The sequence below is a fragment of the Myotis yumanensis genome, unplaced genomic scaffold (genome assembly GCF_028538775.1).
Source record: "Myotis yumanensis isolate MYYU_CA2020_CCGP unplaced genomic scaffold, mMyoYum1.0.hap1 SCAF_1, whole genome shotgun sequence".
NCBI classification, from domain to species: domain Eukaryota; kingdom Metazoa; phylum Chordata; class Mammalia; order Chiroptera; family Vespertilionidae; genus Myotis; species Myotis yumanensis.
This window is the reverse complement of record NW_027223752.1, coordinates 176,083,521-176,103,944: the sequence shown is the minus strand read 5'-3', so window position 1 is coordinate 176,103,944 and position 20,424 is coordinate 176,083,521. Positions and strand designations below refer to the sequence as shown.

Below are 20,424 nucleotides of genomic sequence, written 5' to 3'. Positions count from 1 at the left end.
AAAAAACAACAACCCAAAGCTAACATCATCATCATCATCATCATCATCATCCAGGTGATTTGGTTAAAATAGTTATGTGGAATAGTGAAGATCTCAGCTCAGCCTTATAACCTCATATCTGAGCCTCAGTCATTCATAAAAATGGGGATAATTGTACCACCTGTGGTAAGTTTTCGGTAAATAGTAGTTTTCTTTCTCTTATTTGTGGATCATTTCAGTAGTTATTTACTTGCCTAAAGTGTACACAGCATACTGTGATAGTCGATGTATACAGTAAAGGGTTAATTGACAAGCCACTTTCTACATACAATCTTTATTGTCTTCTTACATTTTAAAGTGAATGTCCACATTACCTATACATCCTCTTAGTTCTATTCCTATTAGAAATTGGACATTAGAATCCAGCAAAGTTATATAACTAGATTTATATGATTTTATAGGGTGCGGCAAAAGTAGGTTTACAGTTGTGAGTACTCAAAACAGGATTTATTCTTGTATTATTATTTATTATTGTATTATTTTCCATACGAACAACTGTGAACCTACTTTTTCCCCACCCTGTATATCAATGGAAGATCTGAGGTAAATGATTAAGTATAGGTTAGTTATAAAACTTCATTAGCACTTTATGTGGATATTATAGAATGTATATGTGTATAATTTTTTAATCAGTTTAACAAACACATATATGTTCATGTACGAATCTTGCCAAGTGCAAGATGCTAGGCAGATCTACCAAATTGTTAACGAGTAGTAGCTGATACTACCTAGCAGTTGGCGATAACTCATCAGGTGAATTGAATATGGCATACAAGGCATCTGTTTTTAAGATGCACTTATATAAAGTGCTCTGAAGGCAAAGCTGATAATACAACCCTGAATATGAGTTGGTAATGTTGGCGATGCATCATGTTCTGTCCTGCTGTTTCTTTGAATGGTGACACATGTATTTATCAGCAGTGGCAGGAGCTGTGTCTTCTTTTCATGAAAAAAGAATGCATATCAGCCAAGTAGAAGTTATGTAGAACCATCATGTGTTTGAAGTAGAAGGGAGGTTGGAGAGCATGTCTTCCTACCAACTCATTGGACTAATATGGTAATTCAGGATACACAAACTATTGTGGCCCCTAGGTTGCTTTTTATTATGGCAGCATTTTTAGCATGATTGTCCCCATCTTTTCTGAGCCTTCTATTCTTTGCTTGACCAGGCTAAAAGAACTCAAGTATTTTTGGCAGGAACTAGACTGACTTACACAAATGACAATGAAAACAAAAACACACAGAGCAAATGAGACACAGGACTGAAAGGCTATGGTAAGTAGCCATAACCTCCTGTGACTACTGGGTAACAACCATAACAGATTATGTTCATGCCTTTGGAACTCAGGACTTACTAGAAATTTAGCTGAAGTGATTTAAAAGGGGGCAATACTGCAAAAAAAAAAAAAAAGCGAAAGGAACTGGAAGTGTTTGTAAGTTCACATGACAGGATCAGACAACCCATCTCTCAGAGCAGGCTAATAAGATTTCAGGGTAACAGTATATTTCAGTGGTCGCTAGAGGAGGGCATGTGCTATCATGCTGCTGCTTCCTCTCTTCATGCACAGCCCTATAATACCTTATGGAGGAGGGAATTCACGTTTTGGTGCCACCACTCTCTGATGTTTGTTCTTTTTTGCTTTGTAATTTATTCCCATTTTACTAACACTAAGAAGAATTAAAGACACAAACTTAATCAGTTGAGTTAATATTCTGTATCAGAGCAAAATTCACCCTTTATTAACTGTAGTTTATAATTCAGTTAATAAAATGCTCAAAGGAAGTAAAAGTTATTTCCAGACTAATATGTTAGTTTAATTTTGGAAATTCACAACTGCTGTTCATTTTTGGCTTGTCATTTTTCTTTCTTTCAGTATAATATGGTCTCTTTAATCTATCCTAACCCCTTTCTCAGTAAACTCATTAATGCAACTCACAACATAAATTGTTTTATATGTGTGCAATATTCTGTAAATATGTAAATGTACATCAGCCTTAAGGTCTGCCTGAAATTAGGTGGGTAAAGTCAGGGAATATCCACCTATACATCCATATGTAACATATAGATACATGGCCTTAGTTGTGAAGGATTTCCCATGTTTGTAGCTAGGCAAGCTTGGATTTATTTTTATTTCTCTGTCCATAACTAGTTATGATCTTAGGCAATGAGGCTTGGATGCCCTTTCCCCAAATTCTTTATTAGGTAAAGGAAGTAGCTGGAAGTAGTTAGAGGTGTAACACATTACAGTGTTTTGGAATGTTTTGGTTACCAGAGCAGCCGCTACTTTCTGCACATGATTCCTTTCTTTAGAAACACCCATTATCACTCTCTCTGTTACCCATCCAGGGAATGTGGTCATGGGAATAGCAGTTACTGTGAGGCACTGTTATATGATGGTGTTGCCTCGGGTCATTTCCTTCACACTAAATTTCTAATCTAGACAGGTATGTTTGGCTGAGTCTTGTCTAGTGAGCTAATTCATTCATCGGTATTTCTTCCAGAAACATATCCTGAGAACCTGTGTTTACCACCTCAGCTTTATTTGGTAAATCGTCACCATGCTGGTTTTTCAAACCAAACATTCTGGCCATCCGGGAGATTTCCAAGTCAGTAGCATGGCTGGGGCAAGAAATGATGATTCCAACACCTGTTTCGAGCCATGTTATCCTGTTACACGTGTGACTTGGCCTATTATTGTAAGAGCCGGTGCTCGGTTACGTGTTTTGTATACAAGTGACTGCATTTTGGTATAAAGGCATGAGCATAGCATCGCAGGTGTTCCTTTCAGGGAGGGTCCTTTTGCCTTTCTCCCCAATACACTCACTCTCTCTTTGTCCTAAAACCCCTTTTCAGGTGGGCTGATCTAGGCTGGGAAAACAACTCCTTTTTTACAACCCAGAAAGGAAATTGTGAAGGCCAGCCACCCTCTGTGAGGCTGACTGGGGCCCTGGGTGTGTGAGAAGAGATGGGATCCAGCAGCCACATGGTGGGGGGGGGGGGGGGGGGACTCCCCTGAGATGACAAGCATGAATAAAAGTTCACAGTTAGGAGGTCTGTGTTGAATGGAGGGGGGCAAACAAGGATATTCCACACCTGGTGCTTCCTGTCTTTGCAGTGAGAGTGGGAGGGAAGAAAGACAGCTGGGTCTTCAAGAATATTGAGGTTTTTGAGAAGCCACTGGGATTGGGAGACAACACATGACAAAGGGAGGCAGAGGAGGACCTAGGATCAAACCAGCATATTCCGCTCGTCTCCTCCAGCAGAGAGAGCCTCGGCCCCCGTGTTCCTCACGCATGTAAAACAGGGAGTGGAGGCCTCTGGATTTGCTGCTTACTGACTAGAAGTGTGAGGCTGAGAGACTTGACATGTGCAGTTATGAAATGTGTATGTACGTTTTTCAGCCGCTCCCCATACTGCGCTCAGAGTAGCACTGTGCATCCTGCTCAGAGCATTAGCTCTTGTTCAAGGCCCTGGAAAAAGAAAATACAAACATGTTTGAAAGGTTTCAGTTTTTTGTGTTTTAGCATTATCCTGGGGGAGGGGGAGGTTGTTCAGTAGTGAGATATTTCTGAGGTTTGGAAAATACTAGGAACATTTGGCAGAAAGAGAGGTTTTGTGGGAATAATTTGTTACTGGTAGATCCTCACTGTGGACATACTTGTGGGAGGGTGTGAAAGGAAGGATTATACAAATACTGAATCTTTTGAATGAATGTGAGTATGATTGATAGTGATGTTTTAAGGCTCGGTGTGATTATTCTGGATCATTACTAAACGTAATTAGAAGGCAGACTTTTTCTAATCTTGATTGGGAACCCAATCATTCAATGGCCAGCCTTTCCTTTTGTGACTATTTTTTTAGTTGTTTTTTTTTTTTTTTAAATAATGTCACCTTTAAGTCTCTGAGTCTAATGCAGGTTTTGAGTGACTAAGTACACCGTTTTTAGTGCAAGCGCTGATCATATACCATTTGCTGGATATGCTACTGCCATTTTTCTGATCCAGGCTTGTTATACCAGCAGTGAAAATATAGTTTTCCCAAGACCAACGAACTAATCATTATTCTAAGCATTTGCTACTGATAGCCCAACATTTAATTTTTTGTGTGGGTTGTCTCAGTTCTCTTGGTGTAACAGACATGTATGTTGATTTTGAATATTTTATTGTTGTTCAACCCGTTATATGATTGGTGAAACAGCCCAGAAGAGGTGATAGTGGAGAAGGCATTAAAGGTTGGCGAAGCGGTGGCAGGGTGTTTGATGTTATGCAGCAGAGATGCTTTTGAACAGTCCTGCTAAAAAATACATCTCAGGAGATGCAGGATGTTTTCTAAAAGGAGTCCGCACTGGTGTGCTGTTCCTTCAGGGAGCGTTTGTAATGCGCACAGGAATGTGTTGGTGGAGGGATCAGATTCCAGGCTAACCCTTCAGTTGCTTTCAGTAGTTGACATAACACACACCTGTGTGTTCTCTTCTCTGACCTCAAATTGTTTTGAAAAGCTCCTGACATCTGGAGGTGTGAAAAGGAGCAGATTGTGATATGGTTTCTGACAAGTAGGAGAAGTAAGTTCTACATGTAGTGTTTTACCTGAATGTGGCACTTGATTTATCTCATGTCCTTCTAATCAACTGTAAGAAAACCCCCAGTGTTCCCTGATACATCGGTGTTTTTCTTGAAACATTGGAACATGCTAGAGAGAGAAACGTGTAAACGTATTTCCATGAAAAATAGCACTCATGTAGTGTTTCATTTTCTTGAGAGGAGTCATTTTAGAAACTCTCTTTCAAAATAGGGGAATTGTTTGTGAGTAGCAATAGCACTGACAAAGGAAACAGACCTAATGCAACCTCACCTTCTACATAGCAGTAGGTAAAGCTTTCCTTGGTAACATCAGCATCAGCATTGCCGTAAATGTTGTCACTTAAGAGAAAATATCCATCAAGTATCAGTAAATTTCCTTTGACCTTGAACTATTTGGCAATAACTTTGGTAATGGAATCTGTGGTCTTTTTATTTTCCCCCTTCCTTGGTCATATTTTCTTTTTTATCTTTTTATTTTATCTTTATTGTTGAAAGTATTACAGATGTCCCCCCATGGCCTTTTAACATGTAGGTTACAATATATATTTTATGTATTGTATTTATATTATAAAATAAAATGTTTAATATTTTTGTATTTCAACATCCCTGGGATCCTAGACTGATTTTTATTAAATTCACAGATTTTTCTTTTCAAAATTGGTCTTCCCTTGGTTTGGCATCAGTAACTTATTCCTTGCAATCTACTTAATTGAGTAGCTTCTGCTGTTTATCCTAAAATGCAGATAAATGGCTTTCAGCACAGTGTTTATAGTTTAATAGTTCCTAAAGTGAATCAGCATTATCTGCAAGCGCGTACGTGTCATTACTAATGATCTCTCTGCTTATACTTTCGTGCTAGTCAGGAGACACTGAACTCTACAAAGGCAAGAGCCTGGCACAGTTGGGGGTGGGTGGGCTGTTTGGGATGGCGCCTATTGGCAATACGTTCTTTTCCCTTATTGGTATAAAATGGGAAGAGAAATATGTGCTTTACCACAATTTTAGCGCACACAAAATTGCCACAGAATGCCATATTCTAAGGGCTGGGGTGAAGATAATTTAGGAAGTGGCTATTAGAGTTGTTTGATTCCAGGTTATCTGTCTAATTAATAATCAGCACAAGTTTAATACTTTTCTGGTTAGGCTATTTGACTACGTGATGGAAAATGGGCGCCACTGGGAAACGTTCATATTCCTAACAAAAAGCTGCTATGGTTTTAATGACGAAAACACATATTTTTGTTTGCCAAGAAAGATGGAGAGAAAATAAATAAGTTTATTAACTAATCATTTACCATAAATAAGACTTGTTCCTTTTGAAAGATCATCTTGCTCTTTCCTTACGGAAAACAAAACAAAAAACAACTGAGACTTTGCTCAGAGGGGGATCCAGCGGCCTGATGACCGAGTGAGTTAAAACTGACAAGTTGTACAGGTCTCTAGTTCATTAAAGAGTGAAAGTTCTTGCCTGCCATCCCCCATGATTTCCCAGTTGGTTAGGTAAACGTAAGATAATGGTTTCTCATGGCTGAGTACCAACTGTTAAATGTTGGTAAAATATTTTGTTTGATCTATGTTCTCTGTGAGTGTGGAAAACTTTCTAAGTGAAGTGGCACTAAGCATTGTCCTTTGTTTCCACATTAGTATTATGGTTTGGGAGCACTTTGGTCATTTAAATAGAACATGACTTAAGGATATATTTCTTACCTTCTTAATCTGACACTGATATTTAAGGTCATATATCCAATTTATCAAAATATCTCAGGCAAAAACATATGATACAAAGGTACATCTAACTTATGTTAATATGGCTCAATATACAGAAACACCTAAAGAAAGGGTTTATGAGAGATAATTATATTTCATGTGGCATCTTAAATTCAGGTTTCTTGTTCTTTTTTTTTTTGGTTGTTTATTGTGAAATCCCATACTGATAATTATTTAAAAGTGGAAGAAGGAAACATTTTGATCAAGAATATGATGTATGTGCAGGTACATTATTGGCATACATGAAGAGATATAAATTGGATGAGGAAAATTTAAAGGTAAGATCAATAAGGCTTTTTGGAGCCTGGGCCACTGAGTCTACTAGGCTTTATATGATTAAACACACACACACACACACACACACACACACACACAGATTGGTTTTAGAGAATGTTGTGAAAACTGAAGCCATTTGTTTATCGAAAGAGGGACAGCTTGAGCAGCATCAGGCCGGAGTGTTCCTAAGTGTGCCATACTCAGACTGAAGAGAACACAATCATTATTCTAACGTAGTCTCAATTCAGACCTTTCCTCAGTGTTTCTGCCCAGAGTCAGCAAGATTGTCCTTTGGCCTCTTATTCCTATAAATCACAGGGACGTGGATGGTGCTTCAGAATCTCAGCACTATTTTAATATTTAAGTATAATTTGGGGGAAATTTTTTATATTAAAATATCAGGAGTCTGTATATTGCTAGTCACATAAATACATACCCAAGACCCAGTTCAACCATCCTATTTCACTTTGGATGCTCAAACCAGATTGTGGGAATAGTTAGGAGAATATTAATATATTTTGTGGCATACCTTTTAAATCTTGGTCCTCCTTTGGTTGGCCTCAGAGTATGACTAGGGACTTGGATGCAGTATCACCAACACTAACGTCTGCATGTATGAATGTCTGAATATAGGGAAAAGCTATAAGACTTGCCAGATTTTGATGGGAAGAGAATGTTTTTATGGACATGGAATTCCTTTTGATCTAGTATGTATCATATGGAATTTTCTTAATAACATTTTTTATAGACTGATTGGCTTAGCAGGGAATTAATATCTAATGAATGAAAAAATAAAATATTGAGCATTTTCTTTAATATACACATTTAAGTTATATTTACATTTTAAAATTGATATTTTTTAAAATTTCAACTCTTTGTATATATAAATGAATGTTTTTTTGGTTTTTAAACCATCTGCTATTAGGAAAGGGTATCTGTTTTTTAGATAAGGTTTTAGATTATTTATTTAAAATGGCATGGATACTAGCCTGGGAGACAGATGGTTTTGTGTTTATAGAGAGTGTAAAAGGAAACAGTGAAAGTTTTGGTGTGAGTGATTCGTCAGCAGCCTTTTTATGACAAAAGAACAACAGTAAAAAAGGTAACTTCTCTCCCACTCTCCCAATTAGATTTTAAGGTTTGTGGGCATAGCAGTCATTTCCTCTTCATCTCTGTGAAACCCAAAGTGCTATGTAGGCAGCCTTGTATATGATAAATATTTCTTTAATTAATCTAGATTGGTAGCAGTTTTATGCTAGGTTAAAACAAGTTTGTTGTTTTTTTTTTGTTTGTTTTTTTTTTGCTGTTTTACCATACATGGTTAATAGGATAGTTGTGTCTGAAACATAAAGTTTATGTAAAAAAATTTAATGAGGCAAGTCGATATGGTGGGATTTAATAAAAAGACAAAATTAATGGTAATCATTTAGTTGTCATTTTTCCTAACATTTTGAACGGCTCCAAATTATAAAAGAAGTTTGACATTTAGTATAAGTAAACTTCTTAAAAATGTTTATGTAGCTGATCAATTTGTGAGGTTGTGCTTATTTTAAAAATAAACTTAGGAATTGCATGTTCAAGTACCCTTCTGAATGTCAAAGGATAATATAAAAAATAGATTTCTAGATATTCAAATGTCATCTATTTTTCTGCCTTGCATAGAATCAGAAGCAGCTTTTAACCATCTGGAAATGTTACATAATACACCGTGGTCACTGACTTTCTTTTGGTTTCTTCCTTTTTATTTATTTTATTTTTGATTCTAAGGTTTCCTTTCTCTTTTACCTTTCCATTGTCATATGCCATGTATCCTGAACATAGCTCAGTGCCTGGCCGGAATAATCTCTCTTGCCAGCTTATAATCAAAGGGCGTACTGAGCAAAACAGCTGAGCTGTATTAGGCAACCACAGTCTGGACTGCATTGCTTAACTGCTGAATAACACATCACAGGTGCAGGATTAGTGCTGCCTACGGTGCTGGTCTTTTTAGTGGAAACCCCTAGCAATTCTGTGCCTCCTCCTCATGTCTCATCCCAGGGAACCTGGCAATGATCTATCAAGCGCACAGAAATCAAATGTGAGTAGTGGGAAAGGCTTTATATCTTACAGAGGCTCGTTTTTCCCCTCCAGAAATTGTAAGCAAGATCAGTTAAGCCAATTCTGGCACAGGCACAAAAGAAGATGATAGAATTTAGTCTTTTCTTGGCATAGAGAGTGAAACAGAAAAATTCGGGGGGAGGGGTGTCAAAAATTTTATGCACAAAAAATCACATGGCAAGGAAATGCAGTTTAACTTAGCTGCCCCAGCACTGTATAATTTAGCTGACTTCTAAACTACAAGCTGAAATGTCCACATATATTGCTTTAGCTTTTGCATTGCATTGTGTTGGAGTACGTGGTGTGCTTGCTTCTACACATTTTCAACACTGTCCTGGTGAAAATTAAATGTTGTGGCTGTGTAAAGTCCTTGGGGTGTAATTTAACCATTCTTAGTTTGTGGCTCTGTGAATTCTTCAGCTATCTAGGACATATGACTAAATTCACGGATTATAAAAGTCAAGGTTGCTTTCTTGCAAATATGGCCTTTAAAAATGCAAAAATATGTTAAAATATAAATTAAGGATCTGAATATTAAAACAAATGAATGTTTTAAAAATAAAGTAACTAAGTCATTTACTTTTGATCAGGAAGGTTAGGAATTGTTTTAGTGAGGTCAAGTATATTCTCAGCAATGAAGGCGATTTTAGTAATTCATGTCACTTTTGGTGTCTATCTTAGAAAACTTTCTATGAAGCAAAGCACATGAATGTAAACAAAGCCCAGTAGATAGCACTGCAGGTTTTGAACAGTTGTGTATTTAGTTTAGAATTTTTTTTTCTTAAAACTCTATAATGGCATGCTAATATTCACATTGTTATTTTTATTTTATTTTTTTAATTAAATCTTTATTGTTCAGATTATTACCGTTGTTCCTCTTTTTTCCCCCAATAGCTCCCCTCCACCTGATTCCCACCCCACCCTCTGCCCTTACCCCACCCCCCCACTGTCCTCATCCATAGGTGTACGCTTTTTGTCCAGTCTTGCTGATTATCATTATTCCATATTTTTTCATCAGAGATAGATCTTTAAGTTTATTGATGATGGTAGTAGTTGATAACAGTGCATTCTGTGATATTTTAAAAGTATGTATGTATTTTATGCCTCAAATATTTATTTTTTGCCTCAAATATTTAAACACTTGAAATAGTGTTATGTGTGTATTTTTAAGTCGATAATGCTTTTTAACAATTATTCAGTTAGAGGATGCAGACAGTATGGGGAACAGAGAGATCCTAAATGCTTTCCAGGTTTTTTCTGTGGGGAAAAAGAATGGCATGAACATGGTGATTTGCATTTTGGTCTGTCTGGCTTCATTGTCACTTCTCTTCTCTACGTATATGAGTCTGTTCAAAGTAGTTTTACACATCAGGCTGACTTGGAAGTGCTTTGCAAAGCGGCAGAGTACGTTTTAGTGTGGGGGCAAGTTGAACATCTACTTTGATTAGCTTCAGAACTCTGTGAAGCAGAGCATTGATAGAAACGTCTCTGAATAGAACCCGAGTGGCTGGCCTGGCAGGCTGCCAAGTCTTTGACATTATTGTCGAAGAGACCATGTGTCATTTTCTTTTCCAACAATGTGGATTTGACCAGACACATTTAATATTTTTAAAAACAGAGATATTTAGAATTTTTTAATCGTTCTGTCAGCTATGATTATCCTATTTGGTGGGTATAGATTGAGTTGGATGTTAAATTATCTTTAAACATTGTGGCTACTTGCTTGTCAAGCCCCTTATTTCTTATATTGATGCTTTTATTGAACTACTTATACTCATGTTGTGTTTGGAATATTTTCAAAGATTTTTAGTTTGTTTGAACATTTTGGATGATTTTCTCCAAATTCAAAAGCATCTTAACATCTGAGGGAAAGGTTAACTGCTGTTTTACCTTTAAAGATTGTATGTGTGATAACCAAAGTACTGTCATTGCTATCATAATAGATTATTATGCATACTCAGGCTCAGAACTCTGTAGCAGTTGCCTATAAAACCAACAAATATAAGTGTCTATATTGTCTGTTCACATTTATGTAATCTATTTAATCTTTCCATGATTTGCACAGGTCCTAATCTAGTATCCCATACAACGAAACACTTGAATGATAGAAGGTTTCACTTTTTATCCAGGTGGTTTGGAGCCTCTTGGCAGGGTTTGTAAGATATACTGGTAAAATGTTGAAAACATGATTATTCTGCAGAACCTGAGTGATGTGGTAATGTGGATGTGTGTGGTGAAAAGAGAAACAATTGCCATTAAATGGAAACATGTAGAAATACTTGATGATAAAAGCCCCAGTGTCTATAGACAGCCAGCACATCTCCAGCATGTTAAAACTAAATGTGTTTTTCTTAACCTACTCAATAGTGTTAACAATGAACCACTGAAATGAAAAACTGTCCTTTTGTCTCCCTGGTTTTGCTGCTTATGTTTTCCATAAAAGATTGTGGTTGATTACTGCCACCCATAGTAATCTTTCCTTCTATGCACTCCTACCTAGGACTTCCTTACATTTGATAATTGTAAGTGGCATTGTGACATCTATATTATTGTTTTCATATACTATTTTTGGGTTTCCATATGTAGTTGATTTTTCTTACCATGTCCCATGTGTAGTTGATTTGTCTCACCAGCAAAATTATTATTTTATTGAGGATACTTCCAGTGCTCGGGGCCATTATGTTATGTAGATGGAATAGGTTTTATGATTACTTGCTAAATAAATGAATGTACCACAGGAAAAGAAAAAATTAATAACAACACATTAGTTGGCTCTGAACAAATTTTCAATGTTTCTTAAACCAAAAGGCTCTGTATTTTTATAGACTTTTGCTCACAGTGATGAATCTAGAAAAAAAGGGAAAGTAAAATAAAATAAAATGAAGTAATATATTTGAAGAAGAAAAGGAAGAGAAGTAGAAACATATAGGAGACTAGTGGCCCGGTGCACGGATTTGTGCACATTGAAAGGAAATCAATTAGAAGAAATATTTTAATATTGCTATTTGCCTTTTCTCTATAATAGAAATGTCAGAGATTAAAGAAAATTAATAAAATGTATATGAAAATAATATGTAAATTGGTTAATAAATAAACAATAACAACATGATATAACAATAACAAAGACATGATATAACAACAACAAAGACATGATATAAAAATAACAAAAACATGATATAAAAATAACAAAAACATGGTGTAAAAACAACATTGATAAAAATAATGACTGATAAATTGATTAAACTTATTCTAATATCTCCCTGTATACCACATTAAGAGTAAAAACACTTTCAGAGTGCTGACTAATTTCCCTTGTGATGAAGTATTTACAACTTTACCTTTAATGTCACATGCTCTTCGAACTCGAGAGAAAGCAACTTATAACTGAGCATGTCCGAAAATGGGTTCAGGTAGGAATATTCCTTTTCTCTCTAGAGTTTGTCCTTGTGATTTATTGATAGTCATCACAAATGCTGGCATCACGGGAAACTGTCTTTGAATTAATGTAAATGGGAGGCCAGTGTCAGATGGGGTCAAATAAATTCTTGGAATCAGAACAACTTCTCCTTCCGAAGATCCTGTTAATACTTCAGCTTTGATTATCTTAGGACACAATCTTTTGATAATAAATCTAGTACCATTACAAAGATCCCATTTACTATTAAGATTTCTCAGTAGCATGATGATTGCACCTACTTTCAATTTTAATTTATGACACAGCATTTCCAAAGGATTAATACTATTAAGAAATTCAATGGAAAATTTTCCTTTTTGGCATTATCTGTTGAATCGATGGAATCATCACTCAAATAGGTGTGAAATTCTCCATCGAGTATATCCAAAATTTCTTTATTTAATTTATGAACGTGCTCATTTTTAGGACAAAGAATTGCATGTTTAGATATATTTTTAATATTATCTATAGATAAAGGCAGCTTCAAAAATAGATTCGTTACAAATCATTTCACGGAGGATTTCAGTAGTATCCATTCTGAGAGCTATGTATATATTGCGCATGCACGAGTCAACGTTTATTTTTAAATTGCCAGTGTGCGTCATACGTACCAGCCGGCCAGTCAGTTGGGTGGTAGGACTGATGTACGGTTGGTCACTTAGCCTTTTATATATATAGATGAGTGACCAGGGACCAGAGGAACAAAAAATAAAATAAAATAGGAAAAGAGAAAAATCTGAAGAATTAAACAAACAAAAATAGGAATAGCAAGTTTCTGCTGCCCAAAAAAACAACGATTCTCTCTTACTATGTTCAGGGAATATAGTAGGTGCTTTTCTTGGACTATCTCATGCAGTTTTCATAGCAAACAGATGAGTGCTGCCACTCTCCACATCCTCTGTAAGGAAGGTTAAGTGACTTGCTTAGGCCACAGAGCAGGGAAGTAGCTGAACTGGGTTTGAACTGTTCTGTCTGTTTTATACTCTATCCTGGTCAAGTCTGCATCTACTGCTCGGGGAACACACCTGATACTGCTTTCTCACCCAACATTTCATCCCCCTTCACCTTCCCTTGTCCCTCTTTCCTCTGACTCCTGAAACTCTTGAAGAAGAAAGATTTCCATGCAGGTAACATTACAGTTAATAATAAGAAAGTATAACCTTCCCTTATAATATACTAGAGGCCCGGTGCATGAAAATTCATGCACTTTGAGGGACGGGGGTGTCCCTCAGCACAGCCTGCGCCCTCTCGTAGTCCAGGACTCCTCGGGGGATGTCCACCTGCTGGCTTAGGCCCGCTCCCTGGGGGATTGGGCCTAAGCTGGCAGTCAGACATCCCTCTGGCAGCCTGGGAGCCCTTGGGGGATGTCCGACTGATGGCAGCGGGCCTAAGCCATCAGTTGGACATCTTTAGTGCTGCTGAGGAGGTGGGAGAGGCTTGGCTTGTGGCTGAACAGAGATCCCCCTGTGGGAGTACACTGACCACCAGGGGGCAGCTCCTGCGTTGATCGTTTGCCCTCTGGTGGTTAGTGCATGTCATGGTGACCTGTCGATCTGCCATTTGGGTCAATTTGCATATTACTCTTTTATTATATAGGATTATTATATAGGATGTGATTTTGCTTTGGTATTTTTGAATCAAAATTGTATTTATATTTTGTTACTTTTCAAAAAAATTAGGCACATTTCCTAACTTTGTAGTAATCATTGGGTTTCATGTTGTTTATATGTATATGTGTGTGTGTGTATATATATATATATACATATATATATATATAAAGTTTTTATTACAACATAAAAATTTATTTGAAAATGTGTTAATAAAATAAAAACAGGTTAAGCAATGAAAATTGAGGAAGCTTAATAGACAGTAAATTAAATCATCAAATTGAGTGAAATGATTCAAGATTTAAGTGATAAAATAAAAATTAGTTATCTATTAAGTGTTCTTATTTAAGATCACTAAAAGTTATTTTTAAAATTAACATTATTTTTAAGCTCTGATTTAAGTTTTATTCCTGTTTATTATAGACTCTTGTTTTTAACAAATGCATTTAAACCAGTTTTAGTTAAGAAAGGAAATAGGCATTGCTTCGTGTCATTTATTATCATACACGATAGCTAGGGGTAGAAAGAATCATTCCCAAAGCATTGCTGGCCAGTCCAGGACTTTCAAAATTTTCTTCCATTCATCTTTTTACCAAAAATACTTAAGTGCAAACTAGTGTGATAAGAATTGCAATTTCTCTTCTTGCTCCTTGCCTGCCCTCTGGTGTAGAGGGGATAGAACAGTGAAGACACAAAATTTTACTACTTTTTTATATATTCAGAGAGCTAAAAAATAAGCAAAAAAGAAAATGAAGGAAAACAATTACTAAGTAGATCCTGTGGCACAAAATAATAATGTCATTTTTAAATGAATTTTGATAACTCAAATTCATTTCTAACCATATTCTGTATTGATACTTAATTTTCCTTACATTACCTTTGTTGTTCATAAAGATTGCTCTCTATGTATTTTAATGTTGGCAATGGATTCTGATGTTCTCTTCACTATGACACATAAAAACTAAAAATGTCTCACTTATGGTATATTTGCAGTGATAAAAATGTTACTGAGAAAAAAAATAATCAAAATTAAATATAGCCAAAACATTTTGGGATCTAATGGATGAATATAGAATTTAAAATTTATTAGTTGTAGAGTTGTAGTTGAATTGTACATTTTTTTAGCATTTCACTTTTGTCTCTGATTTTTCTGGGAAAAAAAATCTTGTTCCATTTTCTTTTGTAAAAATCATATGGAAGAGTTCATAATATCATAAACTATATAGGAATATTTTAAAAATAAACTTATTTATTAAGTTTATACATCAAAAATAGTTATTTTATTGTTTATACCAGGTTTCTAGCTAATAATTGTCCACTAATTCCAAATAAGTAGTTTAAAGAAACTCTGCCTTATTTCCTAACTTATGCAAGAAGAGATGCCATAAAAAACTTCATGTAACTATACACAAAGCAGCTGAAAACATGTATAGAACTATAACATATATCCCAGAGAAGATATTCAACATTCAAGAAAAATAACTTTCTATTTAACCTTTGTAATTGAATGAAAGTCACATTATTGCATGCTAATTATTAGGTTATTTCATGAAGTTTGATTAATTTGCCTGGGAATCTGTAAATCTCTTATATATGGAAGTCCTAAGTAATATAATTTAGTTGTGATTCATTAAGAGTACACACACAGATAAGCACACATGTCTGGAAGTGATTTTGTGGTTCATTTATTCCTAAAAGACTAGTGGTCCTTTGAAAAACGAGAACCAATTTACATTGGCTTCCACATGCCCTACTTTGTATTATCTTAGTAATTTGGATAGTTAACTCCCTGGGTTATAATGTAACCAGCTAATCTAAACAGGATGCATCTGAAATGTCTGGATTCACACTATGGGACTCAAGATTGGTCATGAGAGAGAGGAGGAGTGAGGGAGGAGAGAGAAGGAAGGTGACATATGCGAAGAGCTCCTAAAGAGTGACTCATTCAGTGTAGGATTTATTCCGTAGGAATTTCTACAAAGTCTGACTTTTCTCAGTATTTTTCCTTTACGTTTTCCTGTCAGCTTTATTAATAATTCTATTATTAAATATTTAAAAAGCTGCAATTGCCCAGAGTGCTGTTGGGAAGAAATAATCAATTTTGTTGAAATTCTGTTCAATTTAATTAAATAGAAGCCGTTCGCTCTTTAGCTTTCCTTGGTGGAAAAATCTTTTGAAGATTTAACGTACTAGTTTAGAAAATAAAATGTACTAAATTATACTTAATGTTTCTTTAATGGTTAGTCATCTTCCAATTGTTTCAATGATTAGCTTTTCTATAAAATTTAACACAAAATTAAGTAGCATGAGAATTAATAAAGACCTTACATTATCTTAGTGAGCTTACTAAATCAAAGTTTTTTATCTATTAAAGTCTGCCTTTGTTGTGTTTCAAATGGAAGGACACTAAAAATATAATAAAATGTGAAAAATATATTTTGATAATTGGACATTTGATATGTGGGATATATCTTCATTACTGCTACTCTATTCTTCATCTGGATATTCACCATTATCATAAATACATATCTTTGTCTTACCTTCTAGCTCTTACTTCAGCATCACTATTATCAGACTGAATTCATATCTTTATAAAATGATTATTCTTTGTCAAGCATTTAATTGCCATTTTCATGTCTTAGCTGATGTGTTTTGTCTTTTTTAAAAATGTATCTTTATCATTGAAAGTATTACAGATGTCCCCCTTTTTTTCCCATTGACCCCTTCTACCCTGCACCTCCTCTCACCACACTATTGTCTGTGTCCATGGATTATGCATGTATGCATTTAAGTTCTTTGGTTAACCTCTTCCTCCTGCAAACCTCCCCTTTCCCTCTGAGATTCCATAGTCTGTTCCATGCTTCTATGTCTCTGGATCTGTTTTATTCATCAGTTTATTTTGTTCATTGGATTCCACATATGAGTGAGATCATGTAATACTTGCCTTTCTCTGACTGGCTTGTTTCACTTAGCATAATACTCTCCAGGTCCCTCCATGCTGTCTCAACAGTAAGAGAAACTCCATTTTCACAGCTGCATTGTATTCCATTATGTAAATGTACCACAGCTTTTTTATCCACTCATCTACTGGTGGGCACTTGGGCTGTTTCCAGATCTCAGCTATTGTAAATAGTGCTGCATATATTCTTTCTGGCTGATGTTTCAAGATTCTTAGGATAGATTCCTGGGAGTGGGGATCACTGGATCAAATGAGAGTTCCATTTTTTATTTTTTTAGGAAATTCTATACTGTTTTTTGTAGTGGCTGCACCAGCTTGCATTCCCACCAGCAGTGTATTAGGGTTCCCTTTTCTCCACATCCTTGTCATTTGTTGATTTGTTGATGGGAGCCATTCTGGTGGGTATGAGATGTTTGATACCTCATTATTGTTTTAATTTTAATCTCTCTGCTGATTAATGACTTTGAGCATTTTTTATATGTCTTTTGGCCATCTGTATGTCCTGTTTGGAGAAGTGTCTATAGAGGTCCTTTGCCCATTTTTTAATTGGATTGTTTGACTTCCTTTTGTCAAGTTGTATGAGTTCTTTACATATTTTGGAAATTAACCATGTATCAGATGATGGACAAATACATTATTCCACACAGTGGGCTCCCTTTTCATTTGGTTGATGGTTTCTTTTGCATCTCTGTGATGTATATATCAGGTTCACCTGTCCAGTCTTCTGCAGGGGTGGGGGAGGAAGGTTACTGGCCTCTAAGGACTGCGACAAGATAGCTGAAGTTCTAACAACTTCTAAAATAGATTTAAGCTTCCTCCTGTTTTCAATACTCCCTTCTCTCTCACTTCCAAAACTAATTTGTGGTACCAGTATGGAGACTTCTGGGTTGAGTGGTAAAATTATTTTGACTCTTGGCTTTTTTCCACCTTTGTCTTAGAAGATCAGCATTTGGGGCTTTGTTAAATTAATTTCTGGCCCTGGTTCAGTGGTTCAGTTGGTTGGAGCATCATCCTGTACACCAAAAGCTTATGGGTTCAATTCCCATTCAGGGCACATACCTAGGTTGCAGGTTCAATCTAGTTGGGGCACTTAGGGAGGCAACTGATCGATGTTTCTCTCTCTCTCTTCCTCTCTCTCTAAAATCAATAAACATATTCTTGGGTGAGGATAAGAAAATCAGTTTCTGCTTTCTAGGTTTTTATTGCTAGTATCTTCTCTTTATCTCTTTTACATTGTAGGTTCCTTTTTTAGCCCCTTTTGCTGTTATAAAAATAAAATTTTTGTTCAAAAGGACAGGACCCTGTAAATCTACCTTTTTCAACAAAAATTACATTTTAATAGTCTTTCTTGTCAACAAATATTCTTCTATAGCAACATTTTAATTGTTTCATAGGAATCTCATTTTAGAGATCTAACTTATCTCCTGTTTTAAACAGGTTGTTTTAAGCAATATTGCAAAGAATTTTCTCATAGCTGAATCTTATATCATTCTTTAATTTAAATAAATTTTAATTGTGACTCCTTTAAAATGTTTCTTACAAATCAACATCTTATTTCCAATAGTATGAGGATATTTCCTTTCTAATGTAGACCATCCTATGTAAACATTTCATTTAATAACTTTTCTCACCAAATGGTTAATTCAGTGTATGTTTAGTTTATTCTACTTACAGGCTATGCCTGGAACAGGATAGGTACCCATTACATATTTTAAGTAGGCATATTCACAATAAATGAAATTTTATTATTTTGTTTATAACTTCGAAGACATGGGGTCTGGTATAGACTGAAAATATCTCATTTGCATCACTTTGTATTACTTTGAGGTAATTCAGGCCATAACATTAGTAGTATTGAGAACCAGAATTCAATTAATTAGCTTAATATACAGAAAATCAGGAAAAATCACCACAGATCTTTTTCTAAATTTTTCATTTTCTGCTATACCAATGGCTGAAGGCATCTATTTTCAGTTTTTAAAAATAACACATGCACACTGCTCACTTCTATTTTGTATATTGCACTTAGGCCTAGAATTTTATTTCTTTAGCCTTACAATCTGTTAGATAATATTTTTGTTGAAATTTGATTTAATTAAAGGCCAGCTGCATGTGCTGAGAGAGATTTACAATCAAACATTGCTCAGGGTGACAATTTGTGCAGTGATATTGCATGTTGAAAGCTTTTACCCCAATGTCTAGAAACATACAATATCGATTAATGCGTGCGTCCTTCTCAGACATAATTTCTTTCCAGAAGCAGTGGTAGTGAAGAAGGAAAATAAGGAAACTATGTTACATAATGAAACATTGTCTCACTATTTAAAATGTGAAAAAAATTATTTTATATAATATCAACTAACATTTATTAAGTATTACTATGTAACATATATATTCTAAACTGGACATGAGGTAGGTGCTTGTAAGTATCTTCCTCTTAAAGGTAAGGAAATGAGACACAATGAGATTATTTATAAAGTCGCCTGAGGTCAACTAACTGATACATCGCAAAGCCTAATTTTGACCCCAGAATATCTGACTGTAGAGATCATGTCAACTGGAGTGTCTTCCATCAAAATGTAGACTCATTGATACTAATATGAGTAGCATTTGCATGAGTAACTTTTGCATAAACTGATGGGGAAGATGTATCTTTTGAAATGTACCTTAATGATAAGTTTTCATCTTCCTACCCAGTTTTTCAGGTTAAATATTTCAAATAATTTGTTTAAGAAATACATATTATACCTAAAATACAGACTCCTAAGTAAAGAGACTCCTGGAAAGAGAGTTTTAGGGGCCAAATAATCTAGGTTTAAATGCTGGCTTTGTGATATTTTTTTTTTTTTTAGATTTAAAGCTATAGGACATGTATTTTGTATTTAAATCTAGAATAGCCAGTATTTATGTTTGTTATAAACTGTGCAATACGGTTACGCGGTCACAGTGACCCTGTAGCCCCCGAGCGTCCCGGAGGGAGCCCGTGTCTTAGAAGCTGGCATGTTCATATTATGTGATAAATGTCTAACGATGCTGCTGCCAAAATGTAGTGCCGGGGCGCGCGGGCCCGGCGGCCGTGCCACGGAGGCTCCTGTGCGGACACCGTGGCCGTCACCCGTGGCGTCGGCGCGTGTCCTACAGGGACGGCGCCCCAAGCCTCCGAAGCGGCAAGTCCGCCTTCATTTTAAGAGGAGCAACTTCGGCTTCAAAGATCCTTTTAAGCTTCCAAATGGATCGTTTAAACTATTTCTTTGCCTAAAAGCTAAACTAGAGGCTCAGACGTTTGCTTGTGAAGGTAACAGACTTTCTTAAAGGGGTAAATGCATCCCGCTGGCCAATCGATGTCCGCTCCTGGCGAATGTTGGTGTCGCGCTATCACACGCCATCCATGGTCCCAAGATTGTCTAGTCCCAACAGTAGGTGGTTTTTCCCTTCATCCGAACCTGCGTGGTACGGGAGCTGCGAGGTGTTGCCATAGGGAGAGATGAAGGGGCTCGTCCCGTTAGAGCTCCGCGCTGAACGCTGACAGGTGGCGCTAGTGAAAGAGCCCCGTTTTGGTTTCTTTCTTTGTCACGCGGATTCTCCTGCGGTGGATGGAGCGTGTGAGAGGAGACTGTCAGGTCTGTTGCTGAGTTTTGCACCCG

At 36.1% G+C, this 20,424-nt stretch overlaps 1 protein-coding gene across 10 annotated transcripts in view; it reads left to right on the top strand.

Moving 5' to 3' along the window:
- The window catches only part of BMPR1B (bone morphogenetic protein receptor type 1B), a 373,138-nt gene that overhangs the window by 292,044 nt on the left and 60,670 nt on the right, over positions 1-20,424 (top strand). For 2 of the 10 annotated variants that reach the window (XM_070392534.1, XM_070392541.1), the window contains exon 1: positions 8,607-8,740. The exons of the other annotated variants lie outside the window; for them this stretch is intronic. The gene's annotated coding sequence lies outside the window, so the exon portion shown is untranslated. Of the gene's footprint in view, positions 1-8,606; positions 8,741-20,424 lie in introns of those variants that run through there. 10 annotated transcript variants of the gene reach the window in all.